This window comes from Canis aureus, chromosome 3 (genome assembly GCF_053574225.1).
Source record: "Canis aureus isolate CA01 chromosome 3, VMU_Caureus_v.1.0, whole genome shotgun sequence".
NCBI classification, from domain to species: domain Eukaryota; kingdom Metazoa; phylum Chordata; class Mammalia; order Carnivora; family Canidae; genus Canis; species Canis aureus.
Genome location: NC_135613.1, coordinates 51,823,786 through 51,837,736, shown reverse-complemented (window position 1 = coordinate 51,837,736; position 13,951 = coordinate 51,823,786). Strand labels below are relative to the sequence as shown.

The window sequence follows — 13,951 nt, the reverse complement described above, 5'->3', positions numbered from 1 at the left end:
AATACTCCTTTCCTCTGCCTACCTGGGCTGTGAGGAGATATTTTTTAGCTCTTCATTCTGACATTCTGACATTCTGACAACATGATGGGGTTCCTAAAGGTAAAACCTATGAAAGTATGTCCCACCTCCTAAAACTGTGGCTTCCATGATTTTCTCACTCTTGGGCTGGTCTATTCTCTATCTCCATCATTTCTTCAAATTTAAACATTCCTGCTACTTACTGGCTCCAGGTAACAGATCTGAGCTGTGACTCTCAGGATGTCTTTCTCCAGATTTTGAAGTTTGCTCTGTGACTTCAATTCTCTGACAAGTCCATGAAAAGCACTAATCTTCAGTTGGTCCAGCTTTGTCTTGTTGTAAGGATAAGAGTGACAACATTTAAGCTCTTTCTATGTCAGAGGTGGAAGTAGGGGATTCTAATTCTTTGGAATCATTTCTTCATGTTCCATTTCAATTAAGTGTGTGCCTTTATTGTTCCTTATCTAAGGTGTCCTAGAAGCCATCTAACTGCACATTCTGCCACAATAGTTTTATTTTTCCCAAAATCCAAAACATCACTTCTATTATGTTATTTCTGTGCTCATCAGCTATCAATGACCATAGTTTGCTTACTTACAAAAATCAAAAATTTTTATATTGACATGTTAGGCTGTTTGCAGTCTTTGCCCATTGTTTGCCTTTGGCTACTTACCAGTAAGAAACTAATGATTCAGGTGGCACCGGGATGGATCAGTTAGTTGGGCGTCTGCCTCTTGATTTCAGCTCGGGTCATGATCTCAGGGTCCTGGGATGGAGCCTCGTGTCAGGCTCCCTGCTCGTCAGGGAGTCTGCTTGTCCCTCTGCCTCTGCCCCTACCCCCTTTTTCTCTCTCACTTTCTCTTTCTCAAATAAATAAATAAAAGATTTTTAAAAATAAAAATAAATAAATATGGCAGGTGAGATTCTGGAGCCTGTGTAGACCCCACTGGACTCACTTATATGAAAATCCTGTCATTTGTAATCCTGCTGACCATAGGTAAACCCCATTAATGTTCATGCAGTTCCCTGCAGTCCTTTTGAAAGCATAGGAGTGTAATACTGAAAAGTTTGGCTTTTGGAGACAAAATGGGCTTAGTTCAATTTCTGACTTTGACATTAACCTTGTGAATTTGAGTAAGTTTTTTTGGGTTTCTTTGTTTTGTTCTATTTTTTAATTTTCTCGAGTCTCAGTTCTCTCAGTGGTAAAATTGGGAGAACAATATTTAACTTGTGACCAAGAACTATTTAATAATACAACTGTTAAGAAGCACTTAGCACTGTGTCTAACTGGTTATAAGGACTCCATAAATGTTAAAGGACTCTGTAAATGCTACAATAAATAAATAAATATTTAAATCAAAATTCATCATTTATCTTTTTAAGATTTAGAGTCACATGGAAAATAGTTTTATATACTCCTTATTCTGCTTAAATTTATAACCTAGTTCAGCTAAGTGTTCAAATGTTTGCACTGCACACTCTCCTAAGAAAATTTACCTTGCCCATAGCCATGTTTATCATATGTGACTGTCTACTATCCCATCCCTCGCCCCCAGCTGATCAGAAGTAGGAAAGGCAACTGGTACAAAGAGGAGTGATCCAGCAGCTGAGCAGTGACCTATGGCCTACTTCAAATAGTTAGGCTGAGCTTTTAGAAGAGGCAACTGAGAAATACTAAGAAACTGGACCAGTTGACAGAGGATCTGCAATGAGAGAAGAAAGGTGTTATGAGACCAGGACAGCCTCAGAGAATAGTTGGTAAAGCAAGAAGACATGTGGGAAGCCCATAGACAGTGAAGAAATGAGAGAAAGAGAAAATGGAGTCCCAAAGCTGTATCTGCCTCCAGCTCTGATTCCATCATTTCCAGAAAGATCTCAGGGGGAATTTTACTTGTAATTTCCAACATGATTCTTAAGTTGGAATAATAAACACTCAGAAATAACTAAAAAATGAGTAACGAAGAGGGTCTTTCCCTGTCACTTAAATGATATGCATTAAAATACGAGAAAGAATGTGGGTTTAGATAGACTGATGGACGGAGCAGCATGTGAAGTCCAGAAACTGATTGCAAGCATATAAAAATTACCATATAATGAATGTGCATTTTAATTTAGTGAGGACGGGATGGATTTGCCAAAAACAAAAAACAAAAACAAAAAACAAACATGGTATTAAAGTAATTGCCTCATCTTTTTGAAAACTACAAAGCCAGATCTTTACTGCACAATTTTTACCAGCTTTAGTTCCATGGGGGTTAATGATTCACTTCAGAAAAGAAAACCATAAAAGTTTAACATGAACAGGTGATTCTTCCTATATCTTTGGGTGGATGAGAGTTTTCTAAAGACAGTATCAATGGTATAAATTATAAAGGAAAATATAAGGCATTTAACTACATAAAAATTAAAAACATTTGCATGCAAGCAGGATTAGCCAATAAGAGACTAAAATTTGGCATACTGTTGCAACATATGTAACTAACAAAGGATTCGACCTCTTAATATATAAAGGACTCACAAATGATGAAGAAAACACATTAGAAAAATGGGAAACAAATACCGTATTTGCAATAGGGTCTACTTTATGTAGTATACTTTTTTTTTTTTTTGCAGCAGTACATCTATATGTATTCCTATGTGTGGGATACCTAAATATGCCTTTTGTAAAAATACATCTTTCTGGAAGACAAAAGAAAATGAGCACATTTTATAGTTAAACAACAATAACTGAAGAGATTTACCCCAAATTGTAAAAAGCATTATAGGATTTTTGTTATATGGGTACTTTGTATTTGCTTCCTTTCTATCTTTCTGTATTTTCCAAATATTCACACGTTTTACTTCTGGAATGAGAAAGGAAAGCTGTAAAAATTAGAAGAAATATGAACAAAGGGATGAATCACAACGTGATGTTTTTCTGCCCTGTTTGGTTTCCTCAGCGTGCTTTCATTTGTGGGGAGCAGAACCTTGGGGACTCTCACTGAACTCTCATGGGGTTTGGGTGTTTTACACAGAGGAGGCTCATTGTGAGGACTGGTTTTGCCAGCTGAGTCTGCCTCCAAAAGGCGTGTTCCTGGGACCAAACAGAGCACAATAAAGAAAGAACGGGAAATAGCCATAGGCTTACAGCACAAAAAAGAGAGAGCATGGCTCCAAGAACTTTCCAGGGCGTTTCCTACTTGACATTTCCTGCCTTGACCTTTTGGTTCTCCACTGCCCTTCACATATACTGGCCCAGAGCTAGATTGAACAGGCGGTTTTTCCCCCCAAACTTAAATTGTAGATTCCTGAGCTCAAGAAGGCAAATTCAAAGACAACTCTGCACAGGGGCACTTGTTTTGTAGAGTTATATGCCCTTGGAATAACTCCCTTGTGACTCAGGAGGGTAGACAGGTAGCTTCTCAGACATGAGCAAGACTTGGATAATGCATGGTCTTTTGTGTGGACAGAGGTACGATATCCTAGAGTGCTCATGCAGACTCATGATCACATCATTCTGCACTTTCTCTTCACTCGTTTCCCTTGATCTGCCTCCAAACATAAAGAGATGTTGTTTTTGCTTTTAACACCGAGGAGAGCCTCAATACTTTTGGTGATGTGGGTCATGGTAGAAGTCAGCAAACATAGTTAGATTTTTATGGCTCTGAGCCCCCCTTTGGGTCCATAATCATCTCTCAACAAGTCCCAGCCACTTCCTGGCCTGTGTTTCAGTCATGCACAATTGCTTGGGTCCTCTGAGCTACTCCTGTGCTTGGAGAGTCTCTGGTCCCTGTCTTGGAACATTGGCTCTGCCTCACCCTCTTCACCTGGTTATTCCCCATGCAAGCCGTGGCTGATCCCTCAGCCTTGTCCAGATTGCTGTGAGCATCCTCTGATTTCCTTGAGCCAAGACTTTGTATTCCTATTGCCTGTTTACTCTCCAGCTCCCTTGCTCCTCGGGTGCCATACAATAACCAGGGGCAGCAGAATAGACTGTGTATGTGGCTGCGCTCTGGCACCAAAACGCTTGGGTTCACATGACTCTTCTCTGACCTTCTATGTTGTTGGCTGTGTGTGTTAGGCAGTAGACTCTAGATTTTACTCTCATTTCTCACTTATAAAGTGTGGATGATGATAATGATGCTTCTCTCATACATTTGGAGTGAGATAAAACATGCGGATGGCTTAGCCTACGTGCCCACTATGTAACCACACTCTGTAAGAGTCAGCAAATATAGTTAGCCAATATTCTTTTCAGTTTATAGCACAGTGCCCACCACGTACAAGCAGCTATTCACATTTCTCTCTTGTCAATCTTCCCCTCCCTAGCTTTCTCTGGCCATGTCAGTCTGTTATGTTCCTAAAACATGCATTCTTCCCTGACACGGGGCCTTTGCACTTGCTGTTCCCCCATGCCTGCTGCACATCTCCCTGATTCTTTCCCTGTGTGGCTGGATTCTGCTCTCCTTTTCTATTTCAGCTCAATCACCACCTCCTCCAGGGGGTTTTGGGACTTACTTTAGGTGAAATAGGTCAACTGATTTCCTGTTTTATCTCCTATCACAGAACTAGATTTATTTCTCCTACCATTTACTTATTTACTTCTATATTGCTTGCCCCTCACACCAGCCTGTAAACCTTCTGGGAGCACAGGCCTTTCTTCTTTTCTTGGTATCCCCAGCCCTGTGCAGTATCTGGCACGATTTTCACTAAATATTTCTTGAAGGACTAAAAGAATAGGTTAATAAAGAGCTTAAAGGAATGCACTCTCTTACAAAATTTATCAAACAAAACAGTTGGAGAACACTGACAAGCTTAGCAGGAAATCCAAGTTCTCCCTGAGTCAGCTGCTAACATAGAAGTAAGTCTGTCTCCATTTTCCCTTATCAAGACCGACAAGACTATGCAAAGTCCTTTGAGCTTCTTAGAGGGGAAGAGCGAGGCGTAAACACAAAAGATAATCTTGTTTCTCTTTATGAATTCGAAATAATTTTTGAAAAGGAACAGGCCCTCTCAAAGCATTATGCCCACACAGTCTTTCCTTTAAGTAGCAAAAAACCCCAAATAGTTTTATGATCTGTAATGTAACGCAGATGTAGAGGGTAAGAATTTGATGGTCAATTAATTTAGAAAATATCCAGGGCCTCACAGAGGTTCAACTTATGGACTTTGAAATTTGACTCATGATTACAATGCCCTTCCCCCTGTTCTTTCCCCCATTCCTAGATATAAAAAGAAAGGAAAGCTTGTAATATTGCTTATGGAATGTTCTAGAGGGATTGTTAAGCCACTCTTCATAAAAACTCTTGGACCAAGTTTTCCTGGCCTTTTCCAGTTGGGACTTTTCCTGAGCATTGAAGTGAAGCAATATTAAACTGGCAGGCTGCTGAGAGCCGATTATTGTGGCGAGTTGAAAGGAAAGGGCTGGCATCTTTGTGCTTCATTAATCTTCGAAGGAAAGAAAGGTCTGGCCACTGGACCAAATGCCCATATGTCAGAGATCGATTTCCTGTTCTTCTGGGTTTGGTCTGAATGCAAAGCAAATGTTTTTGGGAACTCCAGGCAGCTAGGGGGTATGATTCTCTCCCTGATGATCAGGCCCTGATTTCATGAATTAATATCCAGCTCTGAGAAAGCCAAGAGCTATTGAGGCTAAAAGCAATATGGTGCCGAACGCTGTAGGCACAACTAGTCATCAGTTAGTCAATCAATCAACTAACACACGGTTGTTCAGCTTTCTTGAAACTTAAAATAATTCCCTTCCTCTGTCCGCTTTGCATCCTAAGTTCTCTGTACAAAACTTTAACGCTGTATTTTCCACCTTATTTGAATACAATGTTTTCCTCCAGAGAGAACAAACTACGTAATAGTAATTTTTGAGATATAATTGGCACACCATATAGTTCATCCATTAAAGTGTGCAATTCAGTGGGTTTTATTATATGCACAGTTGTGCAACTCTCACCGTAATCAATCGTGGGATATTTTTATCACCCCTAAAAAGAGCTCCCATACCCTTTGGCTATCATCCCACCAAACTCCACATCATCCCTCCCCAAGCCCTAGGCAATCACATGTCTGCTTTCTGCCTTTATAGATATGCCAAGTCTGGACATTTCATATAAGTAGAATCATGCCATATGTGGTCTTTTGTAACTGGCTGTAATAGCATTTTATTGATGACTCATTTATCTTTGCACCAAGTCCAAAAAAGGTGCCTAGTAAACAAAGGTTGTTTGAATGAACAAGTGTGCTTCTCCTATCAATTCACCACCGTGCAGTAATTGTATGGAAGGAATAAGACTCAGCAAATCTTGACCACAGGTTATGTCCAATTCAGATGATGAGAAACGATGGATCTAAAATACTAAAATTAGCTGCATTATATGACCAAAGATGCTCAATTAAGCGGTACATACACCTGGAAGAATAAGATGATGTACCATAAGGTGCTGTTTTTGAGTAAGTTTCAAAGAAAAATTGTTTAGTATTACAGATGTGGTTTTGGCTTGATGAAAAAAAGATTCTTTCCTCGGTACTATTACTTGACTCATCAAAACACCTGACCTACGTTCATGTCTACGTGTTTGCTCATCTGGGTCATCTATTTGTACTCCTTTCTATAACATATTTATCACTTATCTTTTTTATTTTTTTGAGAATCATCACAAAGTTTCTATTTTTTCAGTCACTGCTGTGGTCCCTTCTCCTGACCCATGAACAAGGAAACCTATAATTTGATTGGTGAAGACCAGGGAGCCTCCCGGAAGCAGCCCTTCAGTGGCTCCCCAAACTCTTTTCCCTCCTCCTGTTTTCTGATGGGGCCTTGTCCCAATCTAGTCTACAGTTTGCTTAGAGGTGACACATCACTCCTCTCTCCAAAGTAGGAGTTCCAGTTTCCGACAGTTCCTTCTTACTCAGATATTCCATCCTTCTGCCAGCCCCAAATGTTTAAAACAGACAAATCTCTCTCTTTTTTTTCTTTCATACCGTCTTTTTAACTCCTGTTTCAATGAAACCATGCATGCTAAGAACCGTATTTGATTCCTCCCTGTCTTCATAGTCTATGCCCAATTGATGATCAAAGTCTGGTAATGTTTTGCCATGGCTTGTATTTGACCACTTATTCACATTTGCTCACCTCCAGTGACCTGGTTACAAAATACAGATAACTATTTCCAACCCCACAAAGGAAATGGTGAGGGAGAAAAAGTCTCGGGCATCCAGTTCTTTCCTTTAAAAGAGAGCATCCACATTCCTAAGCAGCATCCTCGACTCTGGCATCTGCCTGAGGGTGGCTCTGTGGCTTTGGAAAAGTAATGTAACTTCTCTGCATCTTTGTACAACAGAGACATCTTATATTAATAATAAGATGGGGTAGTAGGGGTTAGATGAGATGCTCAATGGGAAGTGCTTGGAAGGATGCTTGGAGCAGAGGTAAGGACTCAGAAAATGCTGCCCCTTGGTAGACATATACATTTTGTGCGTGCCTCACTTTGTCAGAAGTGGGGGAGCCCAAGGTTCCCTTTATGGGATATTCTATGCACAGATATGTAGGCAGGTGACCACCACCCACACTCTCATCATCATGAATTTACCCAGGTGTACGATTTTTGGCTCCTTTTTTTGCTCTGGATATTAAGGGAGTGGTGGGTTTTGGTGGCTATGACCTTCTCTGAGATTATCGTTAATGAAAAGTCAAATATTTATAAGGATTTAATGGTATTCCTTGCTTTCAATTTTTTTTAAAGGATAAAATTTGAAGTTTGCTATGACACAGGGAGTCTTGACTGATGCTGAATGAGCATCAGTCAGCCACTTGAAACTGTCAGACCTACTTTGCATTAAGCCAATTTCTAGCTTAAGAACCAACCTTGAACTTCCACAGGGATGTGAAGACATGGCCATGTGCTAAATCATCCCATGGCACTGCAGTATGTCTCACACCAACTCTCTCCCCCTTTTCCTGTCTGTAAGGGAAGTATACCTTTTAATCATGCACCCTATTCACCATTAAAGCTCTGAGAGATTTTTGACTCTTTTCAAAGGAATGTGTCATAGGCTCAGGGGCCATGCCCATAAGGGGTTCCAGAAAGGATGTGAGCAGGGGAAGCGTGGTTTTCATAAATGCACAGCTTCTCCAGGGACCTACATTCAAGATTCCTGAACTCACTTATGTTCATAACGTCTGGTATGTTTGATACAAGAAATCAGAGTCATTGCCTACCTAACTTGGGGAAAAAAAAAAAATCTCATTATCTTTGAATAAAATCAAACTGTATTTATTCTGGTATGTAGCCATCTCCAAAATGCATTTTCTTTGGCTGTTGATTTTACACATGTTCACAAGGAAAATCTAAAAAGCCCATTCAGCAGGATCGCAAATGTGGGTTAAGGAGAGTCCCTATAAAATTTTCCGAAAAGGGCCAATTCGCTATTGGACTCTCAAATCCTTCCTCCACTGTGAATATCAGTTACAAATGCATTGAGAAGCCTCATGGTTTTACCATCTTCTCCTAACACAAACAGCCAACATAATCACACAGAGATTTGTGCAGGCACATTGCAATCTGCAGGCCTTTGGCTCTCCTGGGGCAAAAAGCCGCCTTCCTCTGAAGCAACAGTACATTCTCTTTGCCGGAGGTTTGGGCAGCAAGCAGTTCTCGCTAAGGCGGTGAGGTTGTAGATATGAGACTTCCCCACTCTGTGTTCCAAATGGCAAGGAGGTGGCAATCATTAAAAAGAGATCACTGCTAATAGCATATTTAGAAAATTCAGCCAACAGCCTGGTTTCTTTTTTTAGCCCTCATGAAAGAGTAATATAAACCAGCCCAACAGCATTGGAACTTTATGCTTTAAAATGGTGCCAGCTACTCCCCAACAGCAGCTCAAGAAAGAGGGTAAGTGTTGATTTAAGAGAACTATTCCTTTGTACACTTTCCTCTTCTTTTAATATTTTGATGAGTGTTTACTGATTGTCCGCTACGGACCAGATACTAGTGTGCAGATGCCATGGAACCTACCCCCAAAGAGCGTATGGTCTAGTGTGGCAAACAGAAGGACAGTGCTTCTTAAAGACATGAAGAAACATTTAATCTGACTGTGAGGGGGTCAAGGTTGACTTGCGAGGGTAAGTGCCATCTCAGCTGAGACTTGTAATATGATGAGGAGAGAAGCAGAAAGAAAGAACATTCTAGGTGCCAGGAAAGCTTGTGCCTAAATTGGTATGTGAGAGAGAGTCTGGTACATTTGGAGAAACTAGACTAAGGGAAAGAGAAGAGGGGAGCAGTCTCATACAGGTCCTATTGAGCCATGTTAAGGAATCTAGGGTCTGTTTGTGTGTGTGCTGGCAGGGAGGGTGGCATGGGGCCGTGTAATTTACTAGATCAGCATTTCAGACAAAGCACTGTGACTGAAGTGTATAGAATGGATGGGAAGGTTCAGGACTGTGAGCAGGGATGTCAGTGGGAGGCTGGCATCCAAATCTATGTAGGAAGATGGTTGTATGAACTAAAGTAGCCTCAGTGGTCATGAATAGACATCTACAGAGTCCAAAGTGTCCAATAGTATTGCCAGATGTTGACAGCATCCTAGTTGCAAGAAGATTCCTCTGTGGAAGTTGGGCCCATACTATTGATGGGGTTGCTGAGATCTAGAACATATGTATGACCAGGCATGCATTTTTCTGAATGATCATATCCAAGTATGAGTTGGTCAGGTCTGCTTTGTGAGCCCTACATGGAAAAAAGTGACCAGACTTTAAGGTAGTTGAGATTTGGAAGATACCAGAAGCCTTCAGCTATTTATCTTTCTATCAATATCAAACATCCTAGAATACTATGACTTTAAAAGTTGGGTAGAATTAGCTTTCCAAGCGTGGTTTTTTTTTTCCAAATTGTTTGGGTTATTGTAGGTCTTTCTTGCTTCCGTAGGGGTTTTAGAATGAGCTTGTCAATTAGAAAAAAAAAAATTACTGCTAAGAGTTTCATTGTAAATGCCTGATGGCAAATAATAAGGTTTCCAAGTATGCAAAGATTAAGAAAATTCGCCTTTCATGTACCATTCTGAGGAAATTATTTGAGGATTTACACCAGCAAAAATAGAGAGAGATCAAAGGGAGGAAATGGTGGAATGCAGGAAACGTTGATAGACCCCAGTGGTATCCATGAAGCCTAGAGAGCATCTGGTCTAGATTGTAGCAAGAGGTCAGGGGGTGGATGAGTGTCCCCAAGAAGAAAGCAGATTCCATGCAGGAGTAGACCACATAATGGAAAGGCTGAAATATTTTGAAGATAGAGTGGGGCACACTACACATACTAAAGCAAGAAAAAAGAAAGGCACACAAGGCAAGGTGGGGGGAAAACAATGAGAGAAATCTAAGGTCAGAATAGAAAACAAAAATTGAAAAGAACATTTTTAAAAAGCTGTTGTTAGAGCATAAGAGAAGAAAATTCATCTAACCTCGATTCAAAAAGTACTCTACTTTAAGCGGTCCAGAGACAATCATGTTGAAACAGTAAAGGAAGAAACGTGATACTTACTCATGACCAGGCTAAGCAGTAAAGAATAACTAACATATAATGAGTCTTTGCTGTGTGCTGTGAGCCAGTGTTATAATCTTCACAGCAACCCTGAAGATAGGTATTACTTCCCTCCTTTTAGAGATGAAGAACAAAGGCAAAAAGAAGTTAAGTGACTTGACCAAGATCACAAAGCCAGTAAGTGATTGAGCAAGACTCTTATTAACATTATTATATGTTGTCACTGTTAAGAAGTATAAAATTTATGACAATAATATAGTATATGTTATATATAAGTATATAATAATGATATAATAAATAATATATATACATATAACATTCTAGAGTAGAATGTTAATGCTATCAATCTCACTATATACAAACATATAAACAGTTAATGGAAGTCGGTAGGTAGGATGGAGGAAAGGTGGAAGAGAGAATAAGGAGGGTAATAGTCTCATCTTATGTAATAGGCAATAAGGAAACAATGTCTAAAATTGATGAACCAGGGGTGCCTGAGTGGTGCAATCAGCTGGACACCTGGCTCTTGGTTTTGGCTCAGGTTGTGATCTCAAGGTCATGAGATCGAGCCTCACGTCAGGCTCCATGCTCAGCATGAAACTGCCTGAGTTTCTCTCTCCCTTTCCCTCAGCAGCCCTCTCTCTCTAAAAATAAATTTAAGGACCTTTAAAAGAAAATATAAAATAAAACAAAATTGATGAACCAGACATAGAGGTATCAGCATTTGTTCCAAATTATAAATACAACCAATGGAAAAAAACATTCATAATTATGAACTACCCAAAGTGAGAAACATGGGGAAGGGGAAATATGAGAGATGTACAAGCAAACTAAATCTCCAGTTCTCATAAAATAAAATTAAGGAATGGTTTATAAAATGGGTAGATCAAGCAATTATTGTATAAGTGTATTATATAGCTTAACTCTTAACTTTCAAGATGCAGCAAAATTACCTTCTAGACATTAAAATTAATACCATTGCATGAGTCCCACCCCCAGGAGTCCAGACCAATTAAAGTTAGGGAAAGGTCAGTATGGAGAAATTTAGAGGATTCCTGAGTAATTTTTTTTTTTTTTTTGAGAGAGGGATTGTGTGCAGGCTGGGGAAAGGGCAGAGAAAGAGGGAGAGAGATAATCTCCAGCAGACTCCCTGCTGAGCACAGAGCCCAAAGTAGGGCTTGATCTCATGCCCCTGAAATCATGACCTGAGCCAAAATCAAAACTTGGATGCTTAACTAACTGAGCCACCCAGGTGCCCACCCCTCATCTTCTTGAGTAATTTTTAATGTGAAGTCAGAAATGAGAAACTCTGATTTAAAGACAGAAAGATCCATCAGAAATATCAAAAACAGAAACTGATAAAAGTGCTCACATCTAGCAAGTAGGATTTGAGTTGAGAAAGATCGCAGTGGGAGACTTTATGCTTTTTAGAATAGAACTATCTGCATCATTAGATTTCATTATGTGCATAGCCTTACTTTGTAAATATCAACAAGACACATACAATAACAAAATAAATAACTGGTAAAATAATAATTACATTTATATAGTAGATTACAAAAGAACCAGAAAAAAGAAAAGCATCCAGGCTTGTGAGAAACATTTTCCACAAGTATGAATCAAAATGAAAACAGTGGCCATCTCAGGGCTATACTATCAAGTTTTATACCATTGTTTGCCTGCTTATTTACATTCTCTAAATCTCTCATGAAAGTGTTCATGTGCAGCCTGTGGTGATCCTGTTTCTTGGGGCACCTGGGTGGCTCAGTCAGTGGTTGAGCATTTGTCTTAGGCTCAGGGCATGACCCCGGAGTCCTGGGATCGAGTCCCGATGGGGCTCCCCACAGGGAGCCTGCTTCTCCCTCTGCCTGTGTCTCTGCCTCTCTCTCAAGAATAAATAAATAAAATCTTTTTTAAAATCCTGTTTCTTATATTTTTAAAGAAGACATGACACATTACATCTCAGAGAATATGCCAGTGAACCTGTAGAGGCATAGGTTTCTCAACCTGAGAAAGAATTACTTAGTGACTCTAAACTCATAGGCTGTGAAAATAGCTTCTCACTATAAATTATCAGCACAGCATGTTTGTTCAAAGTAATTGAATGATAGAATATTGCCATGAGACTCCTAAATTTGAATCCCCAAAGCTAAGAAAAGCGTAACAAATCCCACAGATCCTCAGTCCTAAATCAAAGTGCAAGGACCACCAACAGATTGCGGATTTGGTGCTGCCAGCATTAGCTCGTCACCCAATCTGAGGGTGGGAGAAAAGTTGACACAGAGGAAATTGCTTTGGAGAGAATGGTGGAAGTGGTGGCAATTAGCCTCCTTGCTTTCCTCCTTCATCAACTTGGGGAGGAGGAGGGTGTCTCCCCTGCTCCCCAAGGCAAGTAAAAATCCTTGAAGACTCAGATATATGTTCTCTGACATTAGTGACAAAGAGTCTAGTGTGTGACACAGGCCCAAGAAAACGTAGCTGACAGAAAAGGGAGATGAAGTCACGCTTGGGGAGGGGGGTGGTTTGCATTTCCACTGGTGGCAAAAAAAAAATGGGTTTTCCTTGGGATGAGATATGGATGTAATGAAAGGGAGCCACCCTAGTGTCATCTTTCAAAGGGTTCCCATCCAAGAAGATGTCTGGAATGGGGGAGGAACTCCAACACAGAGTTGGATTACATGAATCCCAGTCTGTCTAACCCTACTGGAATCATAGAAACCACAGCTGGAAGACCCCAGAAGAGGATCTACAGAAGAGTCACACATAAGGCCACATCAAAAGAATCAGTTTGTGGAATCTACCAAGACATGTTGTCAAGGTGCCATGTGAGTCCTTTCTGCCCTCCCTTCATCCCGTCCTCGTTCTGACATTGCAGGACCCAAGAGGAGCTGCTAAGGAATGGGAGGAGCCATGGAGTCAGGAGTCTGTGAAGAAGCAGCCTAGGGGTTTTTAAATTGCTCTGGACTGGAGTTAGATGTTTATTAAGACAGGGTTGGGTTCTCTATTGTATGATAGAGACAAAAAAAGCTGTGGAACCCATGTGAGATGCAAGTTAGGAGTAGGTAGAGAATTTTTCCACAGAACAAGTTTAACAGAATATGGTAAAAAAAAAAAAAAAAAAGATTTCAAGCTACAATTCATTGAGTCCAGCTCATTCAGTTGCGAAAATAATGTTCTTGAGTTACTGTTATTAATTTCAGGGTTTTCTTTGCTTTGCTTTTTTTTTTTTTTTTTGTGGAGGGCTTAGAATTAACTTGAGAAGTAGCTTGTGTGCACAGAAGGGACTCTTCAGAAGTAGATTCACTTTCTAAAATTAGCATTCAATCCATTATAGTCAAAAAGTTAAAACCCTAGTTCATCCTGGTATTTTTAAATTCTGCTTGTAAATGGTATTATTCTTTTTACTCTCTTAG

The 13,951-nt window shown here is 40.1% G+C and overlaps 1 long non-coding RNA gene across 7 annotated transcripts in view; it reads left to right on the top strand.

The window, feature by feature from the left end:
- Positions 1-13,951, top strand: part of LOC144310891 (uncharacterized) — an 89,264-nt gene that overhangs the window by 47,620 nt on the left and 27,693 nt on the right. For all 7 annotated transcript variants that reach the window (XR_013376521.1, XR_013376522.1, XR_013376518.1 and 4 more), the window contains 3 exons: positions 8,801-8,897; positions 10,660-10,715; positions 13,157-13,363. This is a non-coding gene — a long non-coding RNA (uncharacterized LOC144310891). The remainder of the gene's footprint in view (positions 1-8,800; positions 8,898-10,659; positions 10,716-13,156; positions 13,364-13,951) is intronic.